Here is a 13,094-nt window from a genome sequence, read left to right on the forward strand (position 1 = left end):
GGTGCTGTCCAGGTAGTCGTTTAGTTAATTATTATCTTCTTGTTTGCTTCTCTTGATTCTCAAGATTTTCATGTAGTTTGCTATCACCACACCTTTAATAGCATCCATGTAACTTCTTCTCATTGGAGGATTTTCAGGTATATCCATCCATGGTTCAGGCATCTTCATCTGTACTATTTGAGTAGGAGAAATTTGGTAATTCGTTCCTTGTCCTCTTGTCTTTTCCTGGCTCTGGCTATGGACAGCCATATTGATTCTACTATCATCTCTGCACGTGATAGTTTTGCTGGGCTTGCACATGCCCCTTTCGGTGCTGAATCAGGGGTGCTTATCAATGCTGTCTCTGTTGGTTTATTCTCCAACTCCTTTTGTCTTTTTAAAAGTTCAGCCTTTTCCATTTGTCCTTTGACTTCACTTATAGTGGAACTTCTCATTGTTGATTGTCCAACCTTCTCCCATTCTTTGGATTGTGGTTCTGCAGTTATTGACACTAGACCTGGTATATGTGCACTCATCATTTGCATGTGCGTGTCTTTCATTAACCTTTTCTCATTCTTACTCTGCCGACCCTGTCTCTGGCTTTTCAATTTGTCTGTTACCACATGTGTGTGTGTCATTGCTAATCACATCAATTTCAAGTTCACTCACTCCTTTGTCAGACCTTCTAGGGACTGGAATGACTATAAAAGGTCTGGGTGCCTTCGTGGATATCATGCATACATCATTCGGTGGGTGCACTGGAATCAGAACACTTTGTGCACCAATAAAATGCAGTTCGACTAATCAATGACAGTAAAGCAACGATGAATACAATGCAAAGGTACATGAGTCATCTATACGTTAATCTACAACACTTAGTTCTGGGACAATGTGAGCATCTTTCCTCCTGAGGGATGACAACATTACTGCTTTGGTTGCCCATCTCGATCATTTTAGGAAAGAAAACTAACTTTTTAATACATTCTAGGTAATATTATCTCTGGATTCCTGCTGTCTCTGCTCGTAGGTTGCAGGTACTGGAACAATTGTCCTTCTTTGCCTAGATAATAGATTTGGCCTCATTATGAGGTGGGCGGTAAGGGATTACCGGCACCGGTAAGTGCATTGATGCCGGTAATCCCTTACCGCCCTACTACGAGTTCCCTTTGAGGGTCATTCCTTAATGCCTGGTTTTTTCAGACGTTAAGGACGGGACCCGCAAAGGTACTCTAGACCTAATAACGGTACCGCAGTTTGCAGTACCGTTATTAGCGCCTTCCCCATTCCCATTGAGCCCTATGTGGGCTCAAATGGGAATGGGACTGGCCCTGGTGAATGGGGAATTACCGGTCCCGCCAACCTTGGAATGGACCGGTAATTGCTCCATTCACCAGGGCAAAGTCGGAACGAGTTTGGAGGCAGCCATGGCACTATTAGCGCCATGGTTAGCTCCATCCTCGTAATGAGATCCATTGTCTCTTGTCTCTGGACACAGTCCTCTTGCTGTATTTGAAAAAAATATCAAAATAAGGTAATAAGTTCAGTAAGTCTCTAGTTTGCGTGTTCAAAATAAACAAGCTCCCAGTCAATGCCTCTTATCTGTTTCACTCCAGATGACATGTCGTGTCCTTGTCAGTATAAACAAGAGTGAAGCTTTCTGGCAACACTTTCTCGATCTGTCCCTCAGCGGAAAGTCTTAGAGTCTTCTCCGTAATTTCTAATGATGATTAGAAAGTTCAACCTGCATTACAATACCATGCAAGAGCATGCTCATCTGTGTAGAGTTTGTTGGGTCTCTGATGAAAGTGAGGATGTCAACACCGGCAGGCCTCCCCACAAGCTCTGGAAAGTCCTCAATCAGGCGAAAGAAAATTTTGCTTGCTAGTGTGCTATCTTCTGGTGACAGGGACATTTAGCTTGTCCTTGCTGTGAAAGGAACTGCTCAGCAATTACGATGAGCATCTTCTGTGATTTCGATGAGCTTGAAGAGCAACCTGAATTATAATTCCATTCAGGATTATACTCAAACTTTCTGTGTTTGCTGGATCTCGAAGAAATGTCAAGATGTCAGTGTGTCTCCCGACAAAATCTGGACAGTCTTCAATTAAGCGAAAGAATAGCACGCTGACAAACCTATTTGCTTCTTCTCTGCTTGGGACATTTGTCTTGTCCCCGCTGTACTCCAGAAGCACAAGGAACTTCTCAGTAATCACAATGAGCAGCCTCCTTATTGTCTTTTCGTTTTCAGGGTCTTGAAGAAATTCAGTGATGTTAGTGAGCCTTCCCACTAACGACGGGTATGATATCAACACTAGCTTGAATTAAATTCTTTAGTGATATCAATGCTGTGAGACACCATAAGTGAGTACAAATAATGCTCCTGTTTGAAAAAGAGTCTGGATACTGTATTTTCTTACAATTTGTGTGTCCTCAATCAAAATTTGGCATTCCCTTTTCTTATCAAGGCTTCAGTGTGCCTCAGTCCAAAGTTCAAAGTCAATAACCTATGTTGTGGCTTATATGTGCAATTTTTCTTCTTCACCCTGCAACTAGGATGCACAGAGTGTCCTTTTTTATGTCCTTATCCCCTTTTTTGCTCAGAGGAAATGCCCAAATTGAAGCCACAACTTTGCACAAAAGTTCATTGCCTTTGCTTTTCTGGTCATGCGTCCTTCTTCCTCAACATGGATCTCGTCTGCACATGCTGTGGTTCTTCCCCGTCGTCTGCAGTCTCTACGCGTTGATGTGTGGTCAGGGGGCTTTCTCCGTTGTATGGCTTGATGTCACCCAGGAACAACCAAGCTTTTCATCTTTGTAGCTTGACTGCAGAGGGAGTGACATCCTCCACTCTAAATGGTCTGTTGAACCTTGGCTCGTCCCACTTTTTTCTCGTGTAGTTTCTCACCAAGACCGTGTCCCCAGGGAACACTGGTGGTAGACTTCAACCTTGAATTGTGTCTGTTGTAGTATCTCCTTCTGTGTTCTGAGATGCCGTCCACCCTTTTAGTTGTCGCTGCAGCTGTCCTGAAATTACAGTAAGACAAGATGTCATGCAATTCAAGTAAATTTGCATTTCTGATCCTAAAACTTCCCCTGTCAGCTGAGCATCACATCTAGCTCTATCTCGGGGTGTCAATGGAGTATGCATCCTTCTGCCTGTCGTTATTTCATGCTGCGTAATATGGTAGTCAGAACCAGGCTGGTTTCTGAGCGCATACAGTGGAAGCGGGTGCCGCCATCCCATCTTTAGAGTAAGCTTCAACTTGGCTATCCTTTCCTTTAACAAGCCGTTGAGCTTCTCACATATCCCATTCCCTTGAAGAAGATACGACGAAAAAAACGTGTGCTTTATACCAAGCAGCAAGCTAATCTGTTTGAATACTGTATTAACAAAATGAGGACCATTATCTGACCTCATGACCTCACATACTCCCCATCTGGGAAATAACTCTCTCACCAGAAATTTGGCCACACAGGTAAAGTCTGGGTGTGTATATGGACCTGCTTCTATCCATCTAGAGAATGGACACACCACATCAATTAGGTGCCTGTACCCGTTACATACCTGAATCATATCAACATAATCGACATGCAAGTGCTGAAAAGGTCCATTGGGCCTTGGAATGACTCCTCTAATTACTCTTAGTGTATGCCCAGCCGTGAACTGTTGGCAGATTATACAGTTCACCATAAAAAATGCAACATGCTATGCTACATTCGGGACAAATCAGTCTTCAGAAATCGTCACTGCTAGATTCTCTTTTGTCATGTGCACTGGATAATGCAATTGTTCCAATGCTATTTTCAATAAGGCTATAGGCAGCACTGGTTTACCAGTGCTGTCTTGTCGCCACAAGCTCTTGGAGGGGTTTAAAGAACACCCTTGCCGCTTCCAAATAATTTTCTCCTCCTGTGGTGCCTCCCCTTGGAGTTCCATTAACTGGGTTTTCCCCATGTTACTACAACCCTCAAGTTTTCTTCATGCAACAATCATTCTCTCATGCACATCAGTCATGTCCACATTCATTATTATTTTGTCCTTGGTCGCCACATGCTTGGCTCCGTGTCTGCTGCATGATTTCTGCGTGAGATCAAATCTGTCCCTTTCGTGTGAACGTTGCATTTCATGAACGCTATGCCCACTGGGAGCTGTGGTGCCTTAATGAGCCTATCCAATAAGGCTGCATGCTGCACTGGTGTGCCATCTGCTTGGAGGTAGCCCCTCCTTTTCCAGCTTGCTAGGCCTGCGTGCACTGTCAACGTTGCATAGGCGGAGTCACTGTACAGTGTCACTTCCTGGTCTGCGTGATTCTCAATATCGAGGAGCAACGCCAATAATTCTGCAGCTTGCGCTGAATAATGAGATGGTAATCGTGCACTAATGAGTACTCAAAATTCTACATTTGCTGTGTGCTTCATCACAGCGGTGCCTGTATATCCTTGCCCATCATTTTGATCGATTATGAAGAACCGTCAACAAAGACAATTTCTCCTTCTGCTAATGCATTTTCTTTCACTCTGGGAATCTCATCATAAAATTCTTCATACTTTGCGCAGTCATGGATTGGCTCTCCATCAGTGACTGGCTCTGCTATAAACATAGCTGGCTTCACGATCTTATATCAAATTATCTTAATCTATGGATTTGATATGATCACTTCGTAAGCAGAAGGTCTCTGAGATGTCAATGTGCCTTTTGGTTTCTCTAGAATAGAAAATAATGCATGCTCGACGAACAACGTCATTGATCATCCCATGACAATGGTTGTAGCCTTCTCTATGGTGAACGCTGAAGCAGCAAAACTTTGTTCACAAGGGAAGTGACCTCTCATTACTGTGTCCAAATTCCCACTGTAGTATGCCAGGAGCTTGTACCCCAACGTGGTTCTCTGTGTGAGTACTGCCATCATAACACTGCCATTCGTGTGCGAAAACAGGTAGAATTCCTCTGCATAATTGGGAAACCCTAGAACTGGTGCCGTGCAAATGGCCTTTTTCAGTTCAACAAACCCTTCTTCAATGGTCTCCGTCCATTCAATGTTTTATTTTCGTCACCTGTGCTTTCTTTAGGGCTTGTAAAAATGGCTTGGTAGAAGAGCTGCCGTCAAAGACCCATGCCCTGACATAATTGCATAATCCTAGCAAGCTCTGCATCTGTTTTATCGTGTGTGGCTTGGCTGTGTTCAATATGGCCTCAGCCCTTTCAGGGCTAACCCTTTTCCCCTCATGTGAAATCAGTTGGCCTATATAAAGCACTTCTTGCTGACAATATTGTAACTTCTGTTTGTCCACTTTATATCCCTTCTCAGCCAATATAGTCAGTAGCTGAATAGAATCGTGTCTGCACGTTTCCTCTGTCGTGCTGCAAATTAAGATGTCGTCCACATATTGCAAGACAACACTTTCTAATGCAATATTGCTTAAGTCCCTCTGCACTCTGTTGAAAATCAAAGGCGACTCACAGTACCCCTGAGGTAACCTTGCACTTTTCAAGCGCATCTGCCTGAACGTGAATGACGTAAAATCTTGTGAGTCTTTGTGTAATGGGATTAAGAAAAATACATTTTTCAAGTCAATCACTGTGAAATATTTTGTCTCAACGGGTATATTACATAGGATTGTGGACGGGTTAGGGACTAGAGGGAACTCAGCCTCTACAATATCATTTATTGGCCTTAGGGCCTGGATTAAATGCCAATACCCTCCTCTTTGATTTTTTGATAGGATAAACTGCGGTATTGCATGACGACTCTGAGGTCAACAAAATACCCTGCTCCATCATAGCAGAAATGAGGCCTCATTAAGAGTCTGGTGGTAACCGTGCCAGAAATGATGGCAGGGTCACGCTGGACTGGTATTACCATTCCGCCTCCGTGATTGCCGGAATCACCGGGGCATTACAACCCCGGTGACCCAGTAATTCCGGAGGCGGAATTCGGTAAATCCCCATTCCCATGGAGTCACGTAGGACTCCATGGGAATGGGGAAGTGGAAACATCGGCACCATGCTGTAATGGTGCCGGTGTTTCCATGTCCGACTGCAGGTGGGTTTTGTTAAACCCACCAGGTCAGACCTGGCGGGAGTGACACCTCCCACCTGCAGGACTCTTCATCAGCTGGTCCAGAAAGAATGGTGGTGGCGGATTTACCACCACCGTTATTTCCGGACGGGCAGGGTCATAATGAAGCCCATTGTCTTGAAAATCCCTTCATCTGCTTCCCTATACATAGGATACTGTTGTGCTTTTCGTAAATTTGCTCCTGGTTTCAATTTAATCGTCACTTCTCTGACTCCTTTCAACAAGCCTACGTCATAAGGGCCTGTAGTCCACACTGAGACAGGCACCTTTGCCATGTCGTCATCAAAATATTCAGGACGGTTTTGTGCCAGCATCATTCTCTGGGCCACCTCTCTTTTGATCATTCTCACCCAATAAATGAGATTAACCTCAACTGTTGTTTCATCTATACCTGTTTGCTCTTCAAACAGATCGTCATCAGTGACATCAGTCATTCTGTATCCTTCCTCAATGCCGATCACTGCGCACCATTGTCTGCCTTCGTCATCACAACCATTGATCAAAGCCACCTTTCCGCGTACTATAGCTGTGTGTATTGCTAAAGGAAACACTCGTCCCTTTTCCACATGCATAGGTTTTCTTGGCCTGAATAGAAACTCATCAGGGGTCCTCCTGGTTTTGTCTGCAAGGCCTGGTAGCCCTGCCATTAGTATTTGCACTCCATACGTAAATATTTCTGGTTCCAATGGAACAGCTCTCACAGCCGTCTGTCCTGCATATTCTCTAATTATTTCACATACGTTCAAATAATGCATTCCTGGAGTTTAACATACTATGCCCTTCTCCGTGAACGGGATTGTAATGTTTAACTTCGTCATTAGGTCTTGTCCCAATATATTTACTGGGATCTGCCATGAATACAGTAGTGGCACGTTCATGTCACATTCTCCTATAGACACTGGAAGTTTGTTTGTAAAAGGAACACAACTTGTTGCTCCTGTGAAGCCCAGAGTACTTATAGCATCACCGGACAAGGAAACTTGCCTTCATTTATCCAAAAGCATGTTAACCCTATGTCAACTAAGAAGGAATAATACTTATCCCCTATAACGACATCCACCCTTGGTTCCTCGTGAGGGTTTGGTGTCACTGAAAGGATAGAACACATCAGGTTTCCCAGTGAGCTGTCCTAATCCATATATAACTTTGTCCCATGCTGAGTGAATGGACTTCCTCCATCACCAGTGTTATTTCTCATTCCAGAATTCAGTACCTGTCCTGTACTTGTTATCTGTGACACTTGCATAGGTGACTGTTGGGACTGTCCCTGCAGAACATTTGTCATATTCTGAGGTTGAAAGCTTTGCTGTGCTCCCGGCGCTTGCTGCTGCACGGTGTGATTCTGTGCAACTTCATTTCCACCATTCTGTAAAAATACAGGTGGATTCACCATCCCTACTCTTGTTCCTTGGTCATTTTGCACCATGCCTTGACTTCTGCATGTACATGCTAGATGCCCTGTCATTTCACACGTCCAACATATTGGCGGTGGTCTGATTATTTGCCCATTTGACATGACCTGATTGCCGTTTTGCACGTTTTGAAAACCTCCTTGATTACTCTGGAAACCTCCCTGATTACTCTGTCATCCTCTTCCTTGAAAGCCTCTCCCCCTTGGGTAGAACCCGTTATTGCCTTGATCACCCCGCCCTTGCTTATTGGCCTGCTGCATGTTTGATCCATCTGTGCTGGTTATCATTGCCCCTTCAATGGCATATTTTGACAATTTTTTCTGCACTCATTTTGCCTCTTCCGCTTTTCGTGCAACCTCTTTTTTTTGTGATTTCTCTTGCAGTAGCCTGCAATAGTGCGCTATGGTCAACTGTATTTCAGACCAGGGTTTGGCCTCAATTCCTACCAATTTCTTGAGCTGCTTCTGTACCTGATCTGGCAGCCCTTGGCATAATATATGGTAAAACACGGGTATGGATTTACCCCAACATTCCTGTGTTTCCAGCACCCATGCCTCTTGGAAATTCTCCATGTAAAGCAAAGGATCCTCTGACTCCTTCATTTTACCTGTCATTATAGCTCCCATGTCTGAAGTGTCCGGGTATAGCAATCGCAATGCTTTCCATACCGCGGCTCTATTACCTGTAGTCACACCAGGGTAACCTGCACGTGTCCACACATCGTCAGCTCTATCACCAAGTATGGTGATTAAAAGACCCTTGATGTCCCTGATAGCTAACGTGTTCCCTCCTGTCATTTTTTCTAGATCATGTATCCACTTTCCAGCTCCTGATGTTAACATTGAAAGCTTATTTTTCAGATTTTCTCAATCCACGTGTGGCCAGGGTATTTACTGTGGCCTCAATTCTCTTTTTTCGAGCAACAGGAATTGTAACACATGCTCTCCTTTTCTTCTCTCATGAATTTCCTATCCACTGCAGGGGTAATATTCCAGCATCACAGTCTACCTGGCAATGACCTTAGTCTGCTCACATAGGGTGGTGGCGACACCCCCCTCTGACCGTAAGATACTCCTTCATGACCGTCTCATTGTGTGGCTGACTATGATGCCTGAGGTGCAGATCCACTAGAATCTGACCATCTTATTCATTTTCCTACAGAGAAGTGTTTTTTGTGCCTTTTCTCATCTTCTTTTTCCTCATATTCCTCTCTTTCTGCGTCTGATATTGTCTGTGCCACACTCGTGCAACTCCTCTCATCTTCCTCGTTCCTATTTAGTGTTGACCTATCTAACGACAGCTCTCTATTTCTGCTACTTCAGGAGGCGTCCTCAGTAGTGTACAACTGAGTGCTCTCCAGATGCTCGTCAGCTCCCCTCCCTTGGGGTACCTGTTCTAGCCCCATTTCATTGTATATTCTATCGATCATCACTCCAAAGCTTCTGGTGTCGAAGTAATTTTACATATTTGCCCTAGACATGCCTGGTACCGAGTCGTACTCAGGCAGGAATTCGTCTATGTCTTCCCAGTCTAATACTGGATCGAGTTTTTTAACCTCTCTTTCCAGATATTCAAGATCTCGTCCTCTCTGTCTTCGCTTACATTCTATTTCGCCATCAAACTCTCTGCGCTTCCTCGCTTCCTCTCTGACCCTAACTTCTTCCTATTTCTTCGCATGTCTACGTTCATTTGTCCTTCATATTTGCTCATCCCTTCGTCTCATTATTCTCTTCTCCCGTATCTTTTGTTGTTCTTCTTCTATTCTCTTTTGTTCCTGTCTGTCCTGATCATTAGCTGTTCTCTGCTTATGATCGTGTTTCCTTTCTTGCTCTTCGTGATACAACTGCTATCGTCTCTGTCTATCTTTTATCCTGATTCTTCATCTCTCAATCCTTTTTCCTTTTCCTTCTCTTTCCTTTTTGAATCGTCTGGCTCTCCCTTTTGCCTTATGTCCTCAATGCCTTTATCATCGAGTTTCAATAGAATCTGACCTCCCATCCATTTGTTCTGTGTGAATGCCATTTCATCAGTTCTTTCCTCATCTCCTTTCCATCTCTTTCCCTCACATCTGTATCTAGAGATGCTTTTGCTTGTTCCTGGTCTCCTTTTTCTTTCTCGCGTCTCTCCTTGTCCCTCAGGACATTGGAGGTGATATTTCTGTCTCTATCCTTCTCTGGGTTTTCGTCAATACTTTGCGTAGGTGACTCATGTTGCGGGTTGCTATATCCCGTGGCTGCTTTAAGTTCCCTCAGCAGGTATAATCCTTTGTCTTTACTGGCTTTGCTTTTTGGTTCAGACGGGGCGTGTGGCGCAGAAGACGTTTCACCCCCCTCTGTGCATACGTTAAGTATCCAATCTAACGGCGGCTCCTCCTCCTTATCCTCTTGGTACATCTTCCAAAGTTCTAAATGAGCTAGGCGCTTGTGTAACTCTTCACCAGTGTACGTGGCATGCAAATATTTCGTCATGTGTTGCGGGATCGTTTTTGATAGCGATCTGTCCTGGGGCCATGGCATAAACATTTTGTGGGCGGTTCCTTTAACCCATTCTGCACTGTACTTTTTCAGCTTAGGTTATTGTTTTGGCAATTGTTTGCACAAGTGTACTAACGGTGTAACAACTTCCATGCTTAAATCTTTTTACCTTCTCCTCATATAACACTTTATTATGCTTTTACGTTTCTTAAACAAAACCAACAATATGATCGAGCACCAATCGTCGCAAGCTTCAATCACGTTTTTTCACAAAAAATGTATATTTTCTTTTTCAAACCACAACTATCAATTCATATCAAACAATATCCTGGCTATGCAATTGCACATTTTTCATGCTAATTCCCCCAAACATTTTCTTACCTCATGACGTCAGAAAAAAGAAAAACACAAGACCAACGTGACAGACTAGACAGACTCCGGCCGGCTACATGAATCTCATGCCCCTATCACTATTCCAACACGGAATGTAAGCACATCCCTTTCAAAACGTCTTTTTGATCATTTTGGTCTCCTATAGCGCCATTTCTTTTCAGGACTTTGAATGCAGGCTTCTTCTAGTACTATATTAAAGTGTAGGTATCTGGCCGTATCCTGTAGCTCGGGTATCCTTCCTGGTATCCTCACTCTATCTCGGATATCCTTCCTGGTATCCTCTCTCTAGCTCCTCCTCCCTCAAGTCAATATTTATTTCCCCTTATATAAACATTATACTCTTACTCTGACAGTATTTTTGTACCATCTCCCTCCCTTAACTTCCCTTACTTGTTCTAAGGCATGCAACTTTTTGCCAAAGTATTTGGGGGTAATTCATAGAATTTAGCGCACAAGTGGCGCACGCGGCAGGCGCACAGTGTGCGCGTGCAAATCTCTGCGCCTGCCGCGTGCGCTAAAATCCATTTCCGCGTACAGCGTATTCATGGATTTTAGCTACCAAAACCAGCCGTGGCGCACAGTGGCGCAGCGACCCTGCAGCAGCACCAGTTACGCCCCCAAGAACGCCCCTCACGCAGGGAAAAGCCATCAAAATCCCCAATCCAGCGCAAAGGGTTGCGCTAACCCTTTACCAGCACGGCAAGTGGGGTATGTGTACTACTGGGGTTTGCGGGAAGTTTCACATGCGATTGGCCCTGTGCGAGTGGGGTACGTGTATTAATGGGGTTCGCGTTAAGTTTCACACTCGATTTCAGCAGGGTACGTGTATTTCAGGGGTGCGCGGGAAGTTTCAAACGCGATTGCCCCTGTGCGAGCGGGGTACGTGTATTACTGGGGTTCGCGTGAAGTTTCACACACGATTTCAGCAGGGTACGTGTATTTCGGGGGTGCGCGGGGAGTTTCACGCGTGATTGGCCTGGGTGTGTGTATTTCAGGGGTGCACGGGAAGTTTCACATGCGATTTCAGCAGGGTATGTGTATTTCAGGGGTGCGTGGGAAGTTTTACACACGATTGGCCTGGGAACGTGTATTTCAGAGGTGCGCAGGAAGTTTTACACGCGATTGGCCTGGGTACGTGTATTTCAGGGGTGCACGGGAAGTTTCACACATGATTTCAGCAGGATATGTGTATTTCAGGGGTGCGCGGGAGGTTTTACACGCGATTGGCCTGGGTACGTGTATTTCAGGGGTGCGCGGGAAGTTTTACACGTGATTGGCCTGGGTACGTGTATTTCAGGGGTACACGTGAAGTTTTACACGCGATTTCAGCAGGGTACGTGTATTTCAGGGGTGCGCGGGAAGTTTCACATGCGATTTCAGCAGGGTATGTGTATTTCAAGGGTGCGCAGAAAGTTTTACACGCGATTGGCCTGGGTACGTGTATTTCTGGGGTGCGCGGGAAGTTTTACATGCAATTTCAGCAGGGTACGTGTATTTCAGGGGTGCGCAGGAAGTTTTACACGCGATTTACCTGGGTACGTGTATTTCAGGGGTGCGCGTGAAGTTTTACACCCGATTGGCCTGGGTACGTGTATTTCAGGGGTGCGCAGGACGTTTTACATGCGATTTTGCTGTCAGAGCGGGGAACACATATTTCGGGGGTGCGCGGGGAGTCCTACACGTGAATTGGCAGTGTGGGTCCTCCCAGGTGTCCCCTCTACCCCATCCATGGCCCCTGCAGGCAGCCCACTACCCTGCACCCCTGGTCATGTCCCCCAGCAACCCCCCAGCAGTGAGGGACACCTGCCAGCAGGCCCCGAAACATGTCCCCCAGCTCCCCACCCCCCAGCAGTGAGGGGCACCTGCCAGCAGGCCCCCACTCATGTCCCCCTGCACCCCCACCCCCCATCATTGACAGGCACCTGCCAGCAGGCCCCGACACATGTCCCCCAGCCAACACGTCATCACAATCTAGATCCCTGGCTCTTATGGCCACCCAAATCCCACCCCACGGCACCCCAGTCCAAACACCCAACCAAGCTTTACATCCACTCCAAATTGAAATCCCCATTACATGATAGATCACAAATAAGCAGTATGCACATGAGTACAAGTCTGTCAAACCCACACAATGGCAACACATGACTGAGAAAACCCACATTGTGACATGCATGAAACCAATGAGAGAAGACCACACATTGAAGTAAGAAACAAAAATGTATTCAAGTCAAAATGAAGGAAATGAAATCAAAACACACAATAATGCCAATAATAATCAAAATGCAGCATGTCCCAAAAAATGATAAATAAATAAAATGCGAATCCAAATGAATCCAAATGAAAATGTGTCCAAAGTCACCGTCCAAGAAAGCAAATCCAAAGGGAAAGAAAAGCGTAACATCCATTGCTCCATGGTGAAGAAAAAAAAAGATGAAGGAGAAAAATCCACTGTAAAACTATGTACAAATAGCAAATCCAGGGTCCATGAGCACAGCGACACAAATGAAACCTACAATGAAGCCTACCTAATTACTAACTATATAGAAAAATGTGGGGCATAGTCCATGCGCCCCAAATGAAAGAAAAAAGAAATTAAACTTAATACTAATGAACTATATACAATGGCGGCGGGCAGGTCCAACGGCTCACTTGTTGAGGTCATAGGCCAGGGCATCATCGAACTCCTGTTCAATGTCTTGGAGGCAGGCCTGTTCTCTGGCCCGAGGTCTCGCAGGGATAACGCCATGTCCACCTCC

Source organism: Ambystoma mexicanum, chromosome 6p (assembly GCF_040938575.1).
Source record: "Ambystoma mexicanum isolate Mex_15411 chromosome 6p, UKY_AmexF1_1, whole genome shotgun sequence".
NCBI lineage: Eukaryota > Metazoa > Chordata > Amphibia > Caudata > Ambystomatidae > Ambystoma > Ambystoma mexicanum.